At 37.0% G+C, this 21,465-nt stretch overlaps 1 protein-coding gene across 15 annotated transcripts in view; it reads left to right on the top strand.

Annotated features, from left to right (window-relative positions):
- The window catches only part of LOC5565828 (protein alan shepard), a 765,716-nt gene that overhangs the window by 614,659 nt on the left and 129,592 nt on the right, over nt 1-21,465 (top strand). Inside the window, exon 1 of one of the 15 annotated variants that reach the window (XM_021842349.1) lies at nt 3,217-3,404. The exons of the other annotated variants lie outside the window; for them this stretch is intronic. The gene's annotated coding sequence lies outside the window, so the exon portion shown is untranslated. Of the gene's footprint in view, nt 1-3,216; nt 3,405-21,465 lie in introns of those variants that run through there. 15 annotated transcript variants of the gene reach the window in all.

Raw genomic sequence — 21,465 nt, 5'->3', positions numbered from 1 at the left:
CTGTTTGGCAGCACCAAATCAGTCGCATTTTGATGCGTGTTCATTTGATTTGATGACATCTCTGGCACAATTGTTTGTGTCGTCTCGGAAATCTCGTCAGCGGGAAGCTGACAGAACAAAGAATCATCTGAATGTTTTCATTGGTGTGCTCTGATAAAGAAATACTGTGTATTTGGCATTTGAAATTTGGTTGCCGATAATAGTCGCAGGGTGCCGAAGCCGTAAGTCTCCCTACTTTCGATGCTCAAAAATTATTTTTTGTTGGTTTAGAAAAGTATTGTATTTTGGCATATAAGAGAAACGAGGAATTTTGTATGGAGACTACAATCATGTTGAAAAAATCGATTTAATCTAAATTTAACCGTGATCTTTCAACCAAACTATAACTGAAATGAAATTTAAAGTCCTATTTTACATGATTGGTGGATAGAATCCCAAAAATTTTTGATAAAAATTTGTTTCATTTTTATGTAAACATCAATAAAACCAGTATTCTATGCAACTTTGGCAACCTGTAGCTAAAAATTGTGATGTACTGAAACACTTCTGAGAATGGCATCAGTTTCAGCAGCCCCAAATCTACTAGAGACACATAATTTTATTCTTGAGACACGTAAAAATGTGTAGTTCTCCAAAATATTGATATAGTGGCCCAAGTTCGTATTCGTACAGGACACTAGCGTGACATCAAGTAAGTAAAAAATGATATATTGAGTTTGAAATACTTTATCTATATTGATGGCCATAGGTGTCATCTATTATTTAACAGGCTTAAAATGTTTTCAATTACATTCATCTTTGGATCAATGGAAAAGTATTAAATTTGTGTCTAATGTTCACCAAAACACATATTCGTATACCTATCAAAATTTAAACACACAACATTCAAAACTGATGCTTAATGCTCTTTTTGGTTGCTCAAGTGCTATATTATTTTATTTAGACATAGCAGAGTACATTTAAATAATTTATAAGCGGACAAATGTGAAACTAAGGTAAAATTATCAGAAATACCAGTTTTTCAATGATTTTTGCTATAAAATCCAATAATTCTAATAACAACGTTCATTTTTGTTGTAGGATTCAATCTAAAACAATATATTCGTGAGCACTGAAAGAGCTTTGGTTAAAACGTATTCAGTTTGCAGAAATCATAAAAAGTTTTTATCCTCTTTGAATATAGAAAATGGTTATGTCATAACTTGAAAACTCTTCTGAAATATTATTTTCAAACAATGTAAACAAAATTTTTGTTCTAAGCAACAATAGAAGAATAATTTCAAATTTGTCTGTTAAAATAACTTTTGCTAAGAACTTCGTTTTACAACAAAGTACCCTACATTATGCTGTACATACCTTCACAAAATTGATATTGTCTCAATATTCACTTATTTTTGAATTAATGCTAAAATTATACTCAAAGTAGGACCCTTCTGCTGTATAATAAAAATACAAAATATTCCGAGTGAGTGGAGTGCATTGATATACTTCCTGTTGTTTCCATACTTTCAAATAACGCATGTGTTGCAGTTACGGCAACAATATTTATTCTATCAATCTCTATGCTAATATTTGGTAGTAAAATATGAAATAAAAATAATAATTGTACAATTTTTAAATAGGAACATTGGCTATGGATTATGTACATCCATTTAAGAACCAAACTGAAAGAAGCTGACTAAAATTTTTGGTTTTATATTTTTTTATAAATTAATCAAGATTGTGAAGTTTGAGATACCGATATCCACTCGTAGGTACTTTAAAACTGATTATAAGTTTTTGAAACTCGTTCAGTATTCGTAGGTTATGAAATGAATTTGAAAAAAATACGTTATTGATCGACTTACTAGATTGTTTTTAGCAAAAAAAAAAAACATTGGTAAAGTGGTATTTTTTCTTAAATTTACTTAAGTTCCATTATATTATTTTTTTTTTCAAATATTCTTTACTACATCTGAACAACGTAATGAAGATATTGAGCAATCATCTAGCACATAAAAAATAGTTTTGAATGTTGTATGTTTGATTTTTGTCAGTTGTACGAATATGGGATTGGCTTAATTTTAGACACAAACCATTTAAAAGTTTTAAACCTAGGGGAATTAGGGGCATAATGGACACGTTAAGCAAATGTTCGGTTTAAGACCATAAAACGGCAATATTTTTATTTCACCTCCGGCTAGTTTTCAAGTTTGATGTTGGTACGACAAGCTACAATTATTCAAGGTGATAAAAATCATAGCATATGTCAGAAAAGCGAGATAGAATATTAGGTCGAAAACAAGGCTGGTAAAAAGGTATCGGGGCGAAATGAACACTTGCATAAAATTTAGTGATTCCAATATATTTAATGACTGTCAATTGTTCCGATATGTAAAAGGGCTCTCTCTCATTCATAATAGATAAAAATAACCTTTCTTTGCTCAAAAATGTGATTCTTCCACGGCCTTGCTTATATGTCAATTTGGAACTTAGAAAAATTTTGAGTCAAATTTTGAAGGACTATTGAAGCAAAAAAATCAACTTTTATACCGTCTAACATTTGAAATGCTATACAGATTTCATGCAGTGTATTAACTTTTAATGATGTATGCATGTTCTCAGATTTTGAGGGGGTGTCCATTTCGCCCCGCATGTTCATTATGCCCCTAATTCCCCTACTTGATGTGGAAACAGTGCCCCGTACGGAAATGAGGTTGAGTCACTGTATACTTTTAAAAAAGTTCAATTTTGTCGCAACCCATCCTGTACCAAGCAGTAAACCAAAAGCTCAAACAGTGCTGTTGATTGTGAATGTCGTCGACTTCATTCATGTCTTGTGCTCTCGCGGTTGCTGCTGCTGCTGACTGTTCTCTCTTCGGGTCTTTCTCTGCATCTCCACCATTCGGGAGGGCGCCGCATTATTTGCGGTGTGTTGTGTGTGCATTACTTACGATTGTTCGACCGAGTCAATTCGGTGGATAGCAGCAGACGCCAAACGGCAGCAACATTTGCGGAACGCACATTCCGGTCTTGAGGAGTCTCAACGTGTTCCAGTGAACTTGACAGTTCTAGTTTCCCCGTTTTCGGCGGTCGAGAACTCGTCCTGAATCGGTTCGGTGAGGTCGGTACGGCACACATTCCGGGACCCGGGCGGTGGTCCTCGCGCGTGTTCTCGCGACAACATATGGTAACGTGAAACAGATCTTCGGGAACTCGTGCTTTAGGGGAGTTAGGCTAGGCTGGGGTGTAGTGTGCGGAGGACCCTCATTAAAAACGCGCGCGTGTTTGTACTCATTGGATACACGGCGGCAGGTGGTAGCGGCGAAGATCGAAAGTGTCGTGTGCTCGGATGTGAACCATATTGTTGCCAGATTGTGGCACTTTCCGTGGTCATTCTGGATCGATTTTCGTCGAGAAAGCGAGTGAGTGAGTGTTCGGCTCGGGTGGGACCTGTTGGTGTCAGATTGGTGTTGTTGGTATTTTGCTGCTGTCGATATCGTAAATGTTGTTGCTGTTGCTTTTCCTGTAATAGTTGTAAACTTGGTTTAGGCACAGACAAACAGACGTAATAAATTTCACACCATCATCACATGCAGATGACGGTAGAGTGAGACGTCAAACACATAGAAAATAACGCGCTCCTCTGGTTGTGAGTTTTGAAACATAATTAGTTAGAAATTTCGCCAATGTCACGTCTGTTTGTCTGCGGTTGGGGTTTTCCGAGATCGAATCACCCATCACTCTGCGCCACAAAGGGTGTGAGAAGCGTGGAGTGTGATTGCCATTCTTGTTTTACGAGAGTGCGGTTTGCCAAAAGGGATTGGAAACGAAAGGCGCGCGCAAGTCGCCTATCGCCACCACCGCCTGGAAAATGTCAAACGTCATCTTCCCACGAGGCACTACGAGTTGAACAATGTGCAACTGTGGTAAACTGAAATATTGCCATATGGTAGGTTTGCTCATGCTAGTGGCAGGTTTGTTTCCTCTTCGGTTTCGTCTGTCAAATGCAGGCTGGGAAGCGATCTTGGGAGTTTTCTGTGAGCTATCCTCTTCTTTTTCTAACAATATAAGCATTTGTAATGGAATGATTCAAAGTTCGATTTAAACCAATTTAAATGTATAGGTATTGCCTGGAAAATATTCGATATTTTCAGTTAACCTTATTGTATTCCTGGAACCTTTGAACCATAGCAAAATTGTATGTTTGCAGATTGAATTATTTGCTAACTTCTATTGGTTTGAATTAGATGCTAATGATGTTCCAGAAGTAAATTTTAGATATCATTTCTTGATCTTTTATCTCTTATATCTTTAAAGGCAATAACACTTTTAGCTATTCATATCAAAATTTGCTATTACCCTGCTTTTTTACGCCTATTCGGTGTCAATATCTTGCACCCTTTTATACAGTCCTGGTTTTCAATTAATCACTCGAGAGCAATGCAGGAAAATTCACTCACTCCATTCATTAAACTCTTCCAAATGATCTATTTGTCACGTAAATGGATCAACAGTAAAAGCCATCAATTTCCTGCACGCCACGTCTCGGAGAAACAAGCTGGGATGAATCCTTCCGAGCTATTTTCCCTGCTTCTTCTCATTTTTTATGGTGTTACGTCTCAACCTGAGCACAACCTACCTCACAGCTTAGTGTTCAATGAGCACTTCCACAGTTAATCACTGAGAGATTTCCTTGCCAATTAACCATTTTCACAATTGTGTACCGTGTGGCAGACACGTAAATCGAGGAAATTTTCAACCCGAAAACGTTCGATGAATTGACCGATATTCGAACCCGCCATCTTAAGCATAATATTGCTGAATAGCTGTACTAGCTGTACGCTTATCGCTACGGGAGTACTTTCCTCTACGTAATGTACCATTTAGTTTTGAGTATCCTATCCAACTGATTCCGCCTGCCAGATTTCCCTTCGAAACAAACTGGATGAGCCCTAACCCGGAAAACGCATCTTTCCGGAACGTCCCTTCGAGAAGTTGCACTCGGGGCAAACCTTCTTTGCGGATAAGGTGAGATACAGAGTGCTCACACACTATCTATCTCCCTGTACGTGTCTTTCGGAACACTTAGAAGAAATATAACGCAAAATTAAGCCCAAGAAAATTGAAGTCTTTTATGGATCGATTAGATATGAACTTTTAACAGTCCTTCTCACAAAATTAAAAAAATGTTCAATTTCGAATTGATCAAGAGGAGCGTCTAACTATACTCTAAATTTAAGTGTGTAGTCAAACATCCACACGTGTCTCATACGGGTTGCAACTGCCATCGGTCACCACATCAGCCAAGCCGAACAGAATCGGATCGAACGGAAGTGAAATTAAACTCTGATAATTGAATTTCTCCAGTCAGTACAGTAGTAGTTGTGGCCCCAGCAGATATTGATAACAAAATGAAAAGAAATCTTGTTATTTTGGTTATCATCATTTGAGTTTTCATCATTTTTGCCGAATTACAAACAACAAAAATGAGATAACAATTTTGTTCATCAAATAAGAAAATGATAATAAATTATGCTATCAATGAGTTCAAGTTGATAATAAAACATAAGTTAAAATGTATTATGTAACGTATTCTTGTCGGGAGCTGTTTATAAATCATGGATATTTATTTAGAAATGTTATGGTAATAACTGTATTTATGATCCAAAGAAATAAACATAATATTGTATGGAAAATAGTGGACTTGGTTTATTGAAACTCGCTTTATCAAAATGTTGGAGGAACGTTGTTTGATAACATATTTTATTATCATTCAGTTATCAAGGATAACAAAACGTCAACATGATAACAGCGATAATGTAATATGTTATCATCCTTTGCTCGGGAGTACCGTCCGAAACGAAATATTGGCTGTCCATGAATTTGATCGATCTCATGGATTGGTTTGTGGTTCTGGTTTAATTAAACTACAGAGTTAGAGGTGGGATGAGAAGTTGTTAGTCCGTTTAGTTTGCGTCTAGATGTTTCAGGGCATCGTATTGTGCGTGACGCTGGAACATTGCACATTTTCTTATATAATTTTTCGAAGTTTCTCCAAAGAATTACATAAACAGTTTTGATCACATTCACTGCTAAAACATACTTAAACAAATCTAGAATGCTTATAGTAACATATTTCTACAGTAAGACAAAAACTATGAGGAAATCACCACAATATATCTACTTAACCATCTGTCTGTGCGATGAGGTTAAATTGCCTCCGGGTTCAAATCGTAATAACTTCTTGGAATTTCAAACTATTTTCACAGTACAGTGCATCATTTTGAGGTCGTCGAATGTAAACAAAAGTCTGTCTTCAGACCCTGAAAGTAAACATCCATACTTGCAAAACCCTATTTGAGTTTTGAACGCGCCGCGGTTCTTGAAGTGTTAATATCACCAAACATGAAGAAGGATCGTTTACAGATCATCAACATGTTGAGCAAAGTTGCTTGTATTGGTTAGGAGCATATTTTTGTGGAAGACAGTCATGCTAAAATATAATAGACGGGGTTGGTGGTCTAATGGCTACCGCTTCTGTTTCATATGCAGAAGGTCATTGGTTCAATCTCAGGACCGTCTCTTTCCTCGTACTTTGTTGTTGTATCTTTCACTTGCTTCTATCTTCCACTCTCAATCTATCACAATCCCACACTTATTCGTTCATAGCAATTGCTAGAACCAGAAGAACCAGAGACGGACAAGAAACCGTTTCCCTAAGCTGCCGTTCTCTCATCATTATAGCACGCCTTTCCTTACGCCTGATACATAGGCAGTCTGCTAACCAAAGAGCAAACCTCTTTGCCATGCTTTCCCCTCCCTAACCCATACATTTCCGCATGAAACTGGCGTATAGATGCAGTCGGACTCCACGGTCTACAGTAGGCCAGTATAGGTGCAACATCATTTCCTCCCCCTTCCTCATTGGTCTGCATTCCGACGTGGCAGGCGCCATTGTTGCCTAAAAATAGAAGATCACCAGCACTTTTACACTGAGCTTGTCTGTTAGTCCCAAGCAGTCATTCGGTTGATTCCTTGTGTAAGTGCAGCTGATCTGGCGATACTGGAGTAGCATCCACGGGCGGCCAATCAAGCTCAAGCTCAAGACGGTCATGCTAAAATATAAACGATTTATGAAGTATGACCAACAAAAGTGAACAATTTCAATTTTATGGAGTTTTTGTACTAAGAAAAAATGACAACAATGCCACTACATGTTCACGAGAGATGTACGTTTTGGTACGAAGAACATTTCGTCCAAATGATGTATTGAGGAATTCCCAATGGATTGTTAAAATAACCAAAATGGACGCTATGAATAGATGCATAGATAGCGCCACCGTAGTCTTGTGTGTTCGACAGAACAGCAAAGCTGTCACAATGTTAAATCCCATGTACGATGTCGCCTTTGTTTTGATGCGGTGAGTGCCAAATGAGTGACTTTCAATGATCTATTGTTTATGAGATATAGCCGTTCTAAGGAAATATAGAGCTAAAAACTGAACAGAGCGTAACTCCAAATTTCAACTTAACTTTCAAAACCAAAATAGAGCTTTTGTTCAAGTATACTGGAGTTCCTAAACTTTTCAGCTTCCGAGAGATTTTCCACCACCAAAACCACTAGATTAATAATGTGTACGACAAGCGAAATGGTTTTACCAGTGTTGCATACAGTACAACTGCGCGACCACTAAAGAGTTAAGATATATCTCTGATTTTTTTACGTACTCTTTTGGAAATTCCCACAAGTTTTGCTTTGGAAATACAACCATGGTTTTCTTCTGAAGTTCCTTCAGTGATCCCACCGAGAGTTATTCCATTTATTCATCTGGGAATCGCTCCGAACTGTACCCAGGAACTTTTGAAAAAAAAAATACATGTTCGTGATTATTATTAGCATCATAAGAGCAATTTAAGAGTAATCATTTTACAAATAACATACACTACTGTAGGGTGCGGCTTATTTTTCGAAAGTTCGCATTACCAAAACTTCGTGTGCTATTCTCAATTAAAATCATATAAAAACAGAAACCTCAAAGTTTGAACCAAACATATTAAGATTTAGAGATGAGGCAAGCGACTTGAAGGTTAATTTTCTGGTTTAAATAATGCTATTCAGTGAAGTCTTCATGACTTTGTTATTTTCCAACCAATTTGAAGCTTTTAAATTAATTCTCATCAAAATTAAATTTATGAAATGTTTGTAGAACATCAAATTTGTCTAAAACCAAAACAAGTCTTAGTTAAAAGTAGTTTTCTCCAAATGTTTCTCCATTTAATACCAAATATCTTTGATTGACCGTAACTTCCGGAATACTCAATCATTCCAATTTTTTTCACATGCTTTTGAAATTAATTTGATGGTTTTTGAACAGTATACACAACACATTTACCCAAAAAACAGTTTTGAATTATTTATTCACAAAACTGCCAAAAAACATGATTTCATTTTTATTTTATTGCTAGTGGGGTTCAGAGTTGTTAATATTACAAGTACTAGAAAAATGACTGATTAATCTATACAATTACTGATAAAAATGATAGATATGCCATTCTTTCTGTATGAGATTACAAGCTTAATTGTTTCTCATCAGATCTGCATTTTTTTTTCAACAGAAAACAATAGAAATAGAAAACAAAACTAATATCGTACCTATGGGTGTTTTGAAAATTGCTGGCATATATTAGGCCTTTATTTTTGGCAGATTCCGCCAGATTGCTGTTGAATTCCTCGAAAAGTTTCTGATAAGTTCCTTAGCCAAATATTTTGGAAATTTTTCACTGTTTCCACTCACACCATTGGCAAAATCATCTCGAATCATCAAAACTTTGTGTAAAATTTTCGATTGATATTTACAGGGTGTCCGCAAATTATCCGTACAAACTTTGAAGACATGGCTCTATACAATCAAGCATAATAAATTCAATATTCTCGCATGGTTTTAAACATTGGCTTATTATATTCTTAAGACGTAAGTTTGAAACATTTCCGATTTCAAATATTTGCAAAACCAAACCAAATGTATTGAGGTGTCTTAAAATGAGCTGTTTTTCGAGCTTTATGACGGAAGAGAAATGTCCATCGGACTCACTGTTTTTGAACCGTAAAATTTTCTATTTCTAGTCTAACTTGAAGCCACTGAACTGCAGATAACTTCAAATAATAATAGGACATTTGGATTCATCTCTTTTAGGTTTTAGGGATAACTCATCTGCAGTATGACTAGCGGCCTTCATGAAAAACGTCTCCGAAAAATTTAAATTTGCCTATCTCAGTAACAGAAAATCATTTCGAAATTATTTGAAGTTGTATTTTGTGTCAACATATAGATGTATTATAAAAGGTACATGGACATTGATTTTTCATTGTTTTTAATGTGAGATCGTGTTTCCAATATTTTGCTGTTCGGATAATATGCGGACACCCTGTATGGAAGTGATCCTTGAAAAAAACTTTACGGAATTCCTTGACGGATATCTGAAAAAATGTTTTAAAAAGTTACGGGAGAAATTTTTAACGAATTCTTCCTACAGCTTCTTATCTGGTCTTGATCTGGTAAAAAGCCCATTAGAAGAGTTATTTTTAAATGTTCAAAGTAGCTTGTAGGTGAAATCCTAATTTTTATATCCTGTAAATAAAGAATAAAATAATATGTTAATCGGTCAACAGTCAGATAAGTCTCTCTTCTACGCTTTTAACTTAAAACTAATATATTGTATATAAATAATATATTAATTTCTCTGATTTTGTGGCTGATTTTTGGACAGTTTGCCTCCTTATGCAAGTCTGTGATCATTGTACCATAAGGATCATTCTTAGCGCACGATTCTGTGCAACCTGATTCCCACAACCGGGGCTGCATAGTGTATTGCAGGAGCAATTATTTATTTGAAGACTGCCAGTTTGTTTACCTTTGAGAGGCGAGAACTACGACAAATTAGTGGATAAAGGCTTTTGATTGGGGCGGAACACTTAACCATAGTTTTGTTTTAACATGCGAGCAAAACAATAGTTTGTCGTCGAACAGCAATCCAAGTTAGAGTACCTCTGACGACCACTTAACCCTTGTGCCATCCATGTTCGCAGTGCAATTTAATGGGGGTTTCAGTCTGTAAGACTGCCAATGACGGAACATTATAGTTTGGATTTTGGAAGCATCGATCTTGATCTTCCAGGTGGAAGCATGCTCAGCAAAGGCGTCAAGGAATCGTTGAAGCTTGTTGGTAAATTCGGTAGGCATCCTCCCTTTGACGGCTATTGTGGTGTCGTCTGCAAGCAGAAAGAACACACAGCCATCGCCAAGCGGAGGAATGTCAGATGTATAAATGCTATAGAGCAGCGGGCCAAGCAGAATACCTTGCTGTACTCCTGCTGGTATTAGGAACTCGATAGACAAATAACCATTCAAAGATACCCTGAAGGACCTTTGCTGAAGGTAGCTTCGAATAATTTTTCAAATTTTCAAAAAGTTTGCTCATCGCTGAGAGCAGTATGATAGGCCTATAGCTCGATGGTAAAGTTGGGTCCTACCTGGGTTTGCGGATCTGGTAAAAAGCCCATTCAGTAGCTTGGAAAGTAGTGTAATTCCAAGCATCTGTTGAAGATGGCGCTCAAAAGTTCGTAAACTTTGATGTTTAAATTTTTGAGAATGAGGTTGAAGATCCCATCAAACCCGGGGGCCTTCATAGCGCTGAGCAGATTTGTTCAGAGGCGATCCTGTCTTCTGGTAGGACAGCACAAGGGGAGGTATCTTTATCGCAACCTGGTCTTCCATCGGACTATCGATTTGTGATCCAAGCAGATGGTATGAGGCAATGTTATCACCGATCGCATTGGCTTTCTCGAGCGGAGTGATCTGAAGCGAATCATCGACATTGAGAGGTGGAACAGGCTTTGTGTGGGATTTCAGGACTTTGGCTACCTTCCAGAACGGTTGAGATCGATCATCGAGGTTTTGGATGACACGCCCTAAACTTTCGTTGTGGATTAAAGCCATTCTGGAAGCAATCTGCCTATTCAGATCGGCCGTTTCACTTTTCTTGGTCAGATCTCCGGTCCTCTGAAACTGACGTCTTCGTATGTTACGCAGACGGATAAGCATTTGGGTGTGGGAATCAATGGTAACAAACTTACCCCTTACACCTGGCCTAACACACGTCTCGTTGGTCACGATTATGGCCTGATGAAGACCCGGTCGATGTCCTCCTCGGTGTTCAATGGCTGGTTCTCGTCGACGCTGCGGTCCACCATACGTGCGGGTGCCACCCAGTTGACGTGATGGTTTTCCTTACGCAGGTAGGATGGAGCGGAAGTCACGTTCACGTTGTTTTCACCCACCACCGGTTGGTGATCAGAGCTGAGGTCGTTGAGTTGGACGTTGGCCAAGAAAAAGTCCAGGGTTGATGAATTTCCTGCCGTTGCTATCGGTACACTGGCAAGGACAATACACCGCAAGAAGTTTCCACCTCCACGCTGAGCGCCTCTAGGACAGAAACGCGGATGTGGGGTAGAATGGAGAACTTGCTGCCTTTCTTGACGATGATCGCAAAGCCATGTGGATTTCGAATGATCTTGGAATAATTTTTGCATAATCTGGTGTGAATTACCTAGCGCATACCCAATTAAGCATAGAGGAGCCTATTATAGCTCATAGGAACCGCTTATTGCTGGATGAAGGCAAAATATTTTTAAAAATACAACTAATAACTAGTTGAATTTTAGGGGGTGCCGTGGCCTCGAGGTTACGCTTTCGCTTCGTAAGCGGAAGGTCATGGGTTCGATTCCCAATCCTCCCTCACAAAAATACTCCGTCCAGTCATCAGAAGACGTCGCACGAAGGACCGTGTATTGGGGAAACACATCCATCCTCCGTCAGTATCAGATGGTGACTGAGACAAACTGACCCTCTTTGTACGCTGTTGCCTCGCACGACACGGAAACATGGCAAAATGAACCACCGCACACTAATGGACTACGGCTATATGGATATGGATTGGACCAACGGCAGCTCTCTCCTCTACCTGCTCGGTATGAGAGAGAGATAGTATTAAGGATACGATATGATAATCGGCATAGTAGTGGCCAAGTGCACGGAGTGCCTAAAAAAAAAAAACTAGTTGAATTTACGTATAATCGGCAGTAGCCGCAGACTTAGGCTTAGAGGTTAATGGCTCATACCAAGGATTATTATCTCAATAATGTACTATTATTAAACTACTATGACATTAAAAATGTTTTCTTATCTTCTTATCGGACTGTTTATTTCTACGGTTATATGGTCAATGATTCAGGAGCTTCTGAAGTTTAAGATTAAAAATTTTCCTTTCTTCATATACCTTCATAGAATAATAATCGTTTTGAATAGAATTTATCCTTGTTCTCAAAACGATGGATTTAGCAAACTCCAATTCCCCATGACGACGTTCTTCCAAAAATCCCAAAATTTTGCGAACATCTTTCCTTCTCACAATACTTTCACCCAAATCGCTTATTCCATGAAATCTGTCTCCGTATAATCACATCACTGTGGTGCTCACAGGGAGGCAAACAATAACAGGTCGTTAAAACTTTTCTATTATACCAATAGCAAACTAAAACGTCGTCAGTTCAACCCCCGCTCTCCAATGAGGCGAAAAAGTTTCGGCCATGGCAGACGGCTTTTTCTTATCCTGAACGGTCCCCAATTTTTTTCCTTCCCAATTTCTTCCGATAGCAAAGCAATTGTAAACAGCCAATTTCTCGTTGTCGGGGGCGGACAAATTTTCGACTGGTTTTGAACTGCGTCTCAATTGGGCTGGATAATGGAACTTTTCGCTCACCGATTGGTAATTCAATTAGAAATTTCATCGCTCTGTGGCACAACCTGGGCTTACCGGTTTTTCCCCCGCACGAATCCACATTCGAGCGGAATTATCCAGTAGTGCGGGATAATTCATTAGTTTTTCGCAGGAAAAGCAAAAAAAAGGATGGAAAACATCCCTGATGCTGCGGCGTGCAGCAGCTGTAAAATTGAATCCGAAAGCCGGGCCACATGTGAATGCTTGTGTGGGTCATAAATTGTGTGGCTTATTTCGTGTGGGATTCGGGGTAGACGGGTGGTGGGGACACACAGTAGGACGAAGCTAAGAATAAACGGTCAAAACCTCTTGATAATGTCACTTGGAATTGCTCTCGGGATTCTTCCAATAATTTCTCTAGGGATTTATCATGGAATACCTACAAAGATTTCTTCATGAACTCCACCAAACGTTTCGCAAAACTTTTAAAGCAATTACTTCATGAGCTTCTTCGTGAATTATTCCTAGGATATCTATAAGTATTCATCCAAGTATTCTCTGAAGAACTCCATTAGGAATGAGTATAGGTTTTTCGCCATGATTTTTAGTTAGATGATATATAAATTTATTTTTCTACGAATTTCTCTAAAGATTCCTTTAAGAATTCTTACAGGGACTTCTTCTCAAACATCTTGAAGAGAAGAAGCACATTTTTTTTACTTATGACTACAAAACTGAACGTTTGTTCAAGAGTATTTTTAAAAGGTCTCTCAAGTAACTACATGTCACCTGAAGAGATCAAAAATGGAATAAATGATTTACTTGGATTTTCCCCAGTCCAAGTAATCATTATGAAAAAGAGAACCCAATCTGGCTTTGTTCGGAAAGGGCTTTCTCAAGAATATTATTTAGTTCGCTTTAACAAAAAAGGAGGGAATTTCCAGTATTCCAATCAGTGATGTCGGTGCCAAAAGTGGTGTCATGGTACCAAACATTGCCGCATGGATGCTAATTGCATGATTTTCGGAGGTTCTTCTCCCTCTAAGAACGTCTGTCCTGTGAAGGAAGATACCAAAAAGTTTGTATGCGCGAATTGCGGGGGCAACCATAAGTCTAATTTTTGGGATTGCCCTTCACACAATCGAATTGTTGAGGCTCGTACCAGGCAGATGAAAAGTAACGTTTTTTATTCCCGGATTTTTTTATTTGGACCATCTTTCATAAGTTTCGTCCCACTATGAGACGCGACTCAAATAATTGCAAACGTATTTTGTACGCGACAAAGGCGAAATAGGCTTACGGTTTCCGTTTTTTTTTTCCTTCTCACTCTCGAGTGGGAAATGGTTATTTAATGCGCCCACGGGTCCACGGGATGGGGTGTGGTCATGTGTGAGAAAGTTCACCGTGGTAACCCTTGTAATTTGTGGTGGTTACCAAATCTTCTCCCAAGGTGACCATCGGTGCTTGAATGGGCAGTTTTGAAATTATGGCGGAACGATTGCCTGAATTTTGTGCGGTTCAGTTGGCTTGCCCGGCTGCAATTGGCGTGCCGATACACATAAACTATTCATGATGGCAGGGTTCAGAGAAAGGGTTCTGGTTGGAGGAAATTCGCAGCTGAATAGGGAATTACAAGTAAAAGTAGCGATACGGTATATGAAACTTGGATTGGTTCTGGGGCAATGGGCATGAAAAGTAGCTAGCTATAAAGGTTAAAAAGAGGCCTTCCTTAGCCGAATGATTAGAGTCCGCGGCTACAAAGCAAAGCCATGCTGAAGGTGTCTGGGTTCGATTTCCGGTCGGTACAGGATCTTTTCGTAATGGAAATTTCCTTGACTTCCCTGGGCATAGAGTATCATCGTACCTGCCACGATATACGAATGAGAAAATGGCAACTTTGGCAAAGAAAGCTCTCAGCTAATAACTGTGGAAGTGTTCATAAGAACACTGAACTGAGAAGCAGGCTCTGTCCCAGTGGGAACGTAATGCCAATAAAAAGAAGAATGGTTTGTTAGCTCGATAAACATGGGTACACCTACTCAGGGTCTGGTCGATTTCATAAAGTGTACATAACAAAATACAGCTTAATAAGCAATAAATCCAAATGTTCAAACATTTTATATGGAAATTTTAGAAACTACTGATAAAAATATTATTACAGATACGATTATTCGAAATGTTTGTTTTGAATAAGCTTCAAATGAATATTTGTAAGACTTCATCTTCTTGTCTTTATGTCTCTACTAGACAGAGTCTGTTTCACATTTATTAACTCAGAACTTTCTTTGACTAACTTCACAGGCATGATGATAATAGTATGGCTAAGGAAGTCAAGAAAATCTTCATTGAAAATATCCTGGACCGACCGGAAATCGAACCCAGCCACCTTTAGCATTACTTTGCTTCGTATCCGTCGACGTTAGCACTAGACTAAGGACGCCTTGGTGAATTTTTCGTCTGTTAGAAATGGTGTCTATCAATCTGTTCCTAAGAAGTTTTGCGGAGACCTCTGTGGAAACCACTAATATAAACAATACTACACATGTACACGGGTAGAATTTGGACTCATAATATCATGAGTCTGATTGCCGTAATGCAACACGAGCGTTATGTTTTTTTTGCTGATTGCTCGGAATCAAGAAAATCAAGAAAATGTCATGATTTAAGACTCACGCATCCTTTTATGATCGACAAAATGAAAAAAAAACGTAAAAAATGCATGTGCGAGATTCGAACCAAGATCCTACCGAATGAGAGCCTCGTACTCAATCAAACAACCACTCCGTCGCACAATAGTCGGGCTCCATATAAAGGGGCGGTCAAAACTACCAAATTTTTTTTAGGAATTTTTATGTTTTGTATCATTTTAAAAGACACCTCATGTATTATATAATTATGATCCCTAATTGAAATTTAACTAGAATTTAAATTTCTAACTCGATGTTTTGAATTAAGGTTCAAGTTTTTTTTTTTTTCTTACAATAAATTATTTTAAAAAGTATCTAATATTTCATTCATTAAAAAAATCGACAAAAAAAATAATAAATTAGGTAGAGATACATTCTTCTACATATGTGGCTTCATTTAATTTCCAGCTTAAACTTTACACTTGGAATAAATCACAAATTTCTGTGCAATTCAACCGAATATTGATGTTTTATTTCATCGATCGATCCATGAAGCTGAAAAAGCTCAGCTGTCAAAAGTATTGAATAGTTCGGAGATATTTCATGAATTTCCGATGATTTCTTCTTCTGAATAGCGAGAACAAAATTATACGTGTGATGATTGAAATGAAGACCAGTATATTTATATAAATATACAAAAATATAAACTTTAGCGGAATTCGCAATAATAAATACGCCGGCCAAACATGATTTCACAGATGTTCAGTGTAAATTTCGGTATATGGTAAAAAGATTGATTTTTAAGGTCAACCCATGTCAATTTTTCACAAACTTTTGTAAAATTTTAGCTTTTACCGAATTTTTGACAGTTATGTAGAAATCACTGTTGTTCCACAGAAAAATCTGTTGATTCATATTTCACAGATTTTTCTTTCATTCTAAGTGTGTTGTTTGCTTTTGAGAACTCATTGTTTTCATGAAGAAAAAATCAAAAGATTAGAAATTGAGTTGAAATATCTTCAATTAGCTAAATCAAAAACCGGGAAAATGGTGGCGATTGTACCGGGAAAACCGGGAAAAAAGCGGGAATTTCAAAATGGAAATTTGGTGGCCACCCTGCGTATCGCGTCATGTCGCCGCCATTTTGAATATTGCAAATCAAAAAGCATCCTTAGATCTTACAAGAAACTTTTATTTTTCTTTTGCAGAAATTTGCTGATTTGCAAGTTAGAGCTATTTTAATAATTCGTTATTTTACATATATTTTGACGATATTTTTCATACAAAGTTTATTTAAATTATATTTAATCACTGTTCATTCACAATTTGATCAAACTCGATCAAAAACAAACAAAATTTGTGCTTTCAACACAGTTTGATAACTTTTTAAATAAAAAATAAAGTTTAAAAACAGTTACGTAATATGGGAATAACCCCTTATTTGTTGCTGCAGACAGTTTTGAATACAGATATTATAATTATTACAATTATTATGAAAAAAAATACTAAGAATTTGGTTTTCTCTTTTACTTTCAGGTGAGTCTCTTGAAACGATACTGAACATTGAAACGTATAAAGGTGAGATTTACTTTGGTAGAGTGTCATTCTTCGGCGAAAGAACAGAATGTCGAAAGACAAATAGTCGGAAAAGGCACCTACATGTCGAAACACTGATCGTGAAAATACCATTAAGAAAATTATGAATTGCATTTGCACAGTTGGGAAATTGTAATCCGCAGAATCTATATATTAAGGTGGTCTCCAGAGACGTTAAATGCATAAATTTTAAAATATTGAAGAATCTGGATGAATTTTTGTAGAATTTCTTGAAGCAGTTCCTAGAAAAATCTATGAACCTAACATTGAGCAAACTCACTGCATCAGCAAATTATATAATGAGATGGTACACAAATTATGTCACGCTAAATTTGAACGTTTTTGACCCCTCCCTCCCTTTGTCATGTTTTTTGTATGAGTCCTCCAAAAATTTTGTATGGCTTGTCACGCTTGGCTTGACCCTCTCCCCCTTAAAGCGTGACGTAATTTGTGCATGACCCCTAAGTAGCGTGTGGCGCGATTTTTGGATAAGATAAAAAGTCTTGGAAGAGTATGTTAATCAATTTTTAATGGGATGTCCTGAAATCGGATGTGTTATTGCTGTGCATTAGAGTACTAAAAATGGATCACATCAATTATTCAATTGCAATAGAATTATTGAAGTGCCTATTACCTTTTTCAGAGTGAACTAGTGCAATCTATATGGCTTCCTAGTATGCTACCGGTCCAGCATGGCATATCAATTTTCCCATTCCAAAGCCAATCCTTTCGGGAATCCAAATATTCCCTACTTTCCGAAAGCTTTTGTCTTTGCTCAGCTGCCTGTGAACCAATTTACTTCCGAATTTCCTTTCTTCTTCCACAAAAGTCAGTCCCGAAAGCTGACTGCTCGCTCGTCGCTTCCTTCCGACTGCTATTATAGGTCTTTTTTTTTTGTTCTGTGGCTCATCATTGCCACCACTTTTATCCAATCCCAATAAATTTCACTCTCATTCCCAGTCATTTTCTCCGAACTTCGAACCCACGTCTTCCGTTCCAGGGCGATTGTTTCGCTTTCTACTACATGGAGCTTCTAATGTGTGCAGCAGCAGAAGCAGAATCATCCAACGACGGGCTATTTATATCCTCGGCATTATTCCGATGTCCTGTAAAAGGCTGTCTTCCCTCTCTCCGATTGACATTGGCGTAGCTAGATTTTTTTTCTGGTGGGGGCCTAGCGAGGTTAGTTTGTTCTGATTTCATGAAAGTAATATACGTCAAAAGGATCGATTTTGTAGTGATTGTCACAGATCTATGACTTTATCGAATTACACCATCATCAGTATACACCCATTTCGGTTGGATAACAAAACGTCGAAAGACAAAATGTCGAATCCAAAAACTTCGAATCCCAAAAGGACGAAAGAAACAAAACGTGGAAAGGAGAGAACATGAAGAAAACGAAAATTGCATGAATGAATGATTCTCCTCTGAAGAAATAACTCATTCGACATTTGTCCTTCCCGACCAGTAGATTACAACAGAGTTGTAACAGATTTTGTCATTTAATTAGCACGTTTTTTCTTACATAATATGCTACAGTTTTGGCTGATTAGTAGTTAAAATAACACAATTTCCTCTACACTAAACAACAACATTATATTTCAAATCAAACACAAATATAACACATTTTGGTATTTCCATAACTGAATTATAATAAAAATTTGTTATAAGCAACTGCTGTCAAAAAATGTATTGCAAATTGTGTTATAATAATGTTTGTTTTTATGAAACAAATTTGAAGTAGCTTTCGTCATAATAACTATTTTTGTTTCAATTATGTTAAAAATTCCTCCATCAATTCGAAGTGCGTCAAAATTTTATATTTGTAGCAAATCTTGTCATAGCACAATTTTGTTGTAATCGCTTATTTGTATAGTGTTTCACAAAAAAAAATTTCAAGCATTTTTGAAGCATGTTGTAATAAATTCCTCACAGGGTTCAGCATACCGAGAGCAGTTGGATCAGAGAAATCAATACACTTTTTCACCATTAGTTAAATATCGCATGTTAAATATTCAAAGTTTCTCCAAGTACTCCTGTGAGTATTTCTTTTTAAAGACATCCTACAAGTATTTCCTTCGGGATTTTTTCCAAAATATCCTGCAATAACTACTTCAAGTATTTTTTGTTAGTTATTCTTTAGAGAGATTTTTGAAGATATTATAATATTTTTCAACTATTACTCAAATATTTCTTTCCAAATTTCTATTTTTCAAAAACTTCCTTTTCATGGTAATGCTCAAAAGATTTTTCCTGGGATTACATTCATTATTATATCCAAGGATTTTTTTCAGAAGTTCTACTACATTTGTCTGCAAAAAATTTCATTGCATGTTCTTGATAGAACTTTCCAGGTTTTTCTTGAATTTATCTAAGATCTTTATCAAGAAATATTCCAATTTTTCTTGCAAGAATATTTTCAGGGATTCTTTCAGGGTATACTTTTGAACACTCTACGAATATTCTTCTTGCTGTTGCTGTTGTTGGCATTTAGTTAGTTAATACTACAGAGACTCCTGTGAGAAATCATTTGCGAATTCTGGAAGTATTTCTAGGTTCGTTATCTCGAGATTATTGCAGGAATTATACAAATATTTTTGAAGAATTACTCCATGAGTAAAAGAACTCTCCTGTAGGGTACTCTACAAGGGGCACTTAAGGCATTCCCCCAAAGTTTTTTTTTCCAGCGTTTTATCTGAACCAATCGGTTCTTATAAGATTCCTGCAAGATTTTCTAACATTATTTCTTGAAATTATCTTAGGTTTTCCTTTTGATGTTTCGTAAGGGATTTATCAAAAGAATTTTGCTGTATCTAATTCCTCAAAAAACAAAACGAATGATCAATCTTTAAATGTATTCAGAAATATCTCCACCATAACTTATTCCAGTAGTAATATCTCAAAAATATTGGTTTCACAAAATTCTTTGCAGCTGGTCTTTAATTAAGTAGATTAAAAAAACTGAATTTAGTACTATTCCGTTTTATTTCACTAGAGTGTGTATCCTTTGACAGATGCGCGTATTTCGACCTCAACTGTAAGGCCGTCTTCAGTGTCGTGTACTAGACTCGACTTCTTTAATATTTTTCGAGAACTTCGTGCATTATTTAATTCTTGCAGAATTTTATGTAGGATTGCCCAAAAAATCCTTTGAACTTGTTGAACCTTTTAACAAGTTTTTTTCATAAATTCCTGGTGAAATAATATGTTTTGGCAGAAGACAGAAAATTTAGTGTCAACGTTGCTCTCTTGTATTTTGTTTTTAATTTATGCAAACAAAATGAAATGTTAATCGCCTCAAGGAGCTTGGTGGAAGCTTTCTAATTTTCATCAAATTCCTGGAGGTTTAAGCAAAGTTCTTGAAGCAACCTTAAGTATAAAACAAAATGAGATTCCTTGAGAAAATATGGTTGAATAATATTGAAAATAAGTAGGTCTACCCCCCTGGCCCTCACTGTCCCTACGCCAATGCTCTTCAAGGAAATCCAGCTTCCATTCAAAAGCGATGAACATTCAACCCGTACGTTGGTACCGTTGGTACATGTGACCGGAATGGAGCAGTCTCAGCAATATAGAACCGAGTTAAGTTCGATCCCGAAAGTTGCCCCCTGCTTCTATTGTTTGAACAGAGATTGCTCCTCTCGGCTTCCCCCTTTCCGCTTCTTTCGGCTCAAAGTGCAGGGCTGGTACCGATTGAGAGTCTTTAAAAAAAAGGAAATTTGTGGTCCCTATGAATGAAAAATATGACCAATAAAATAAAACAAAATTTAAAAAAGTGTTTATCAGAAACCAGGATATTCTCCAAATAAACAAATCAAAATTTTACAAGGATAAATTAATTTGGCATTTTTCAAGGGAAAACCAGAAAACCCGAACTGTTTTTTTTTCAAAGGGAACTTGTAATAACTTCTTTTGTGATTTTTTGTGACGTTACCTGTTGTAAGGTTGTTGTTGCCTGTTGTAGGGTTTTCAAAATTTCTCCTGAGATTTCATCAGGAATACATTCAGCCATTTGCCTAAAATTTCCATCAAGTATTAGTATTAGTAGTACTCCTAAGATTTGTTCAGGAATTCATCCAGGCTTTCAGTCTGAATAACTCCAATTACTGAATACATTGTTCTATATCAAAATATCTTCAGTAATTACTCCAGACACTGGCGCAACCAAGGGTGTTTTAGGGGTCAAACAACCCCTCCCCTCCACAGGTCATTTTTTTTTAATATAATCTTTTTGAGAAGTACATAAGAGAACTCCAGAGAGAATTATTAGATAAAACTCTTGGAAAAACTCTGATGGAATCTCAGAGAATTGCCTGGAGATTTTTTTTGCAGGAATTGCCAAGGACATTTTGTTGTAATACACGGAGTAATTCTCAGAAATATCCGGAATGAAATGCTCAAAAATATACAAGGGATATTCTTCAACAGATTCTCGGAGGTATCCTGCAAACTTCTTTGAGGAAGATCGTAAGATATTTTC

Source organism: Aedes aegypti, chromosome 2 (genome assembly GCF_002204515.2).
Source record: "Aedes aegypti strain LVP_AGWG chromosome 2, AaegL5.0 Primary Assembly, whole genome shotgun sequence".
Taxonomy (NCBI): domain Eukaryota; kingdom Metazoa; phylum Arthropoda; class Insecta; order Diptera; family Culicidae; genus Aedes; species Aedes aegypti.
The sequence above is the reverse complement of the archived record's forward strand: the minus strand, read 5'-3'. Positions and strand labels throughout refer to the sequence as shown.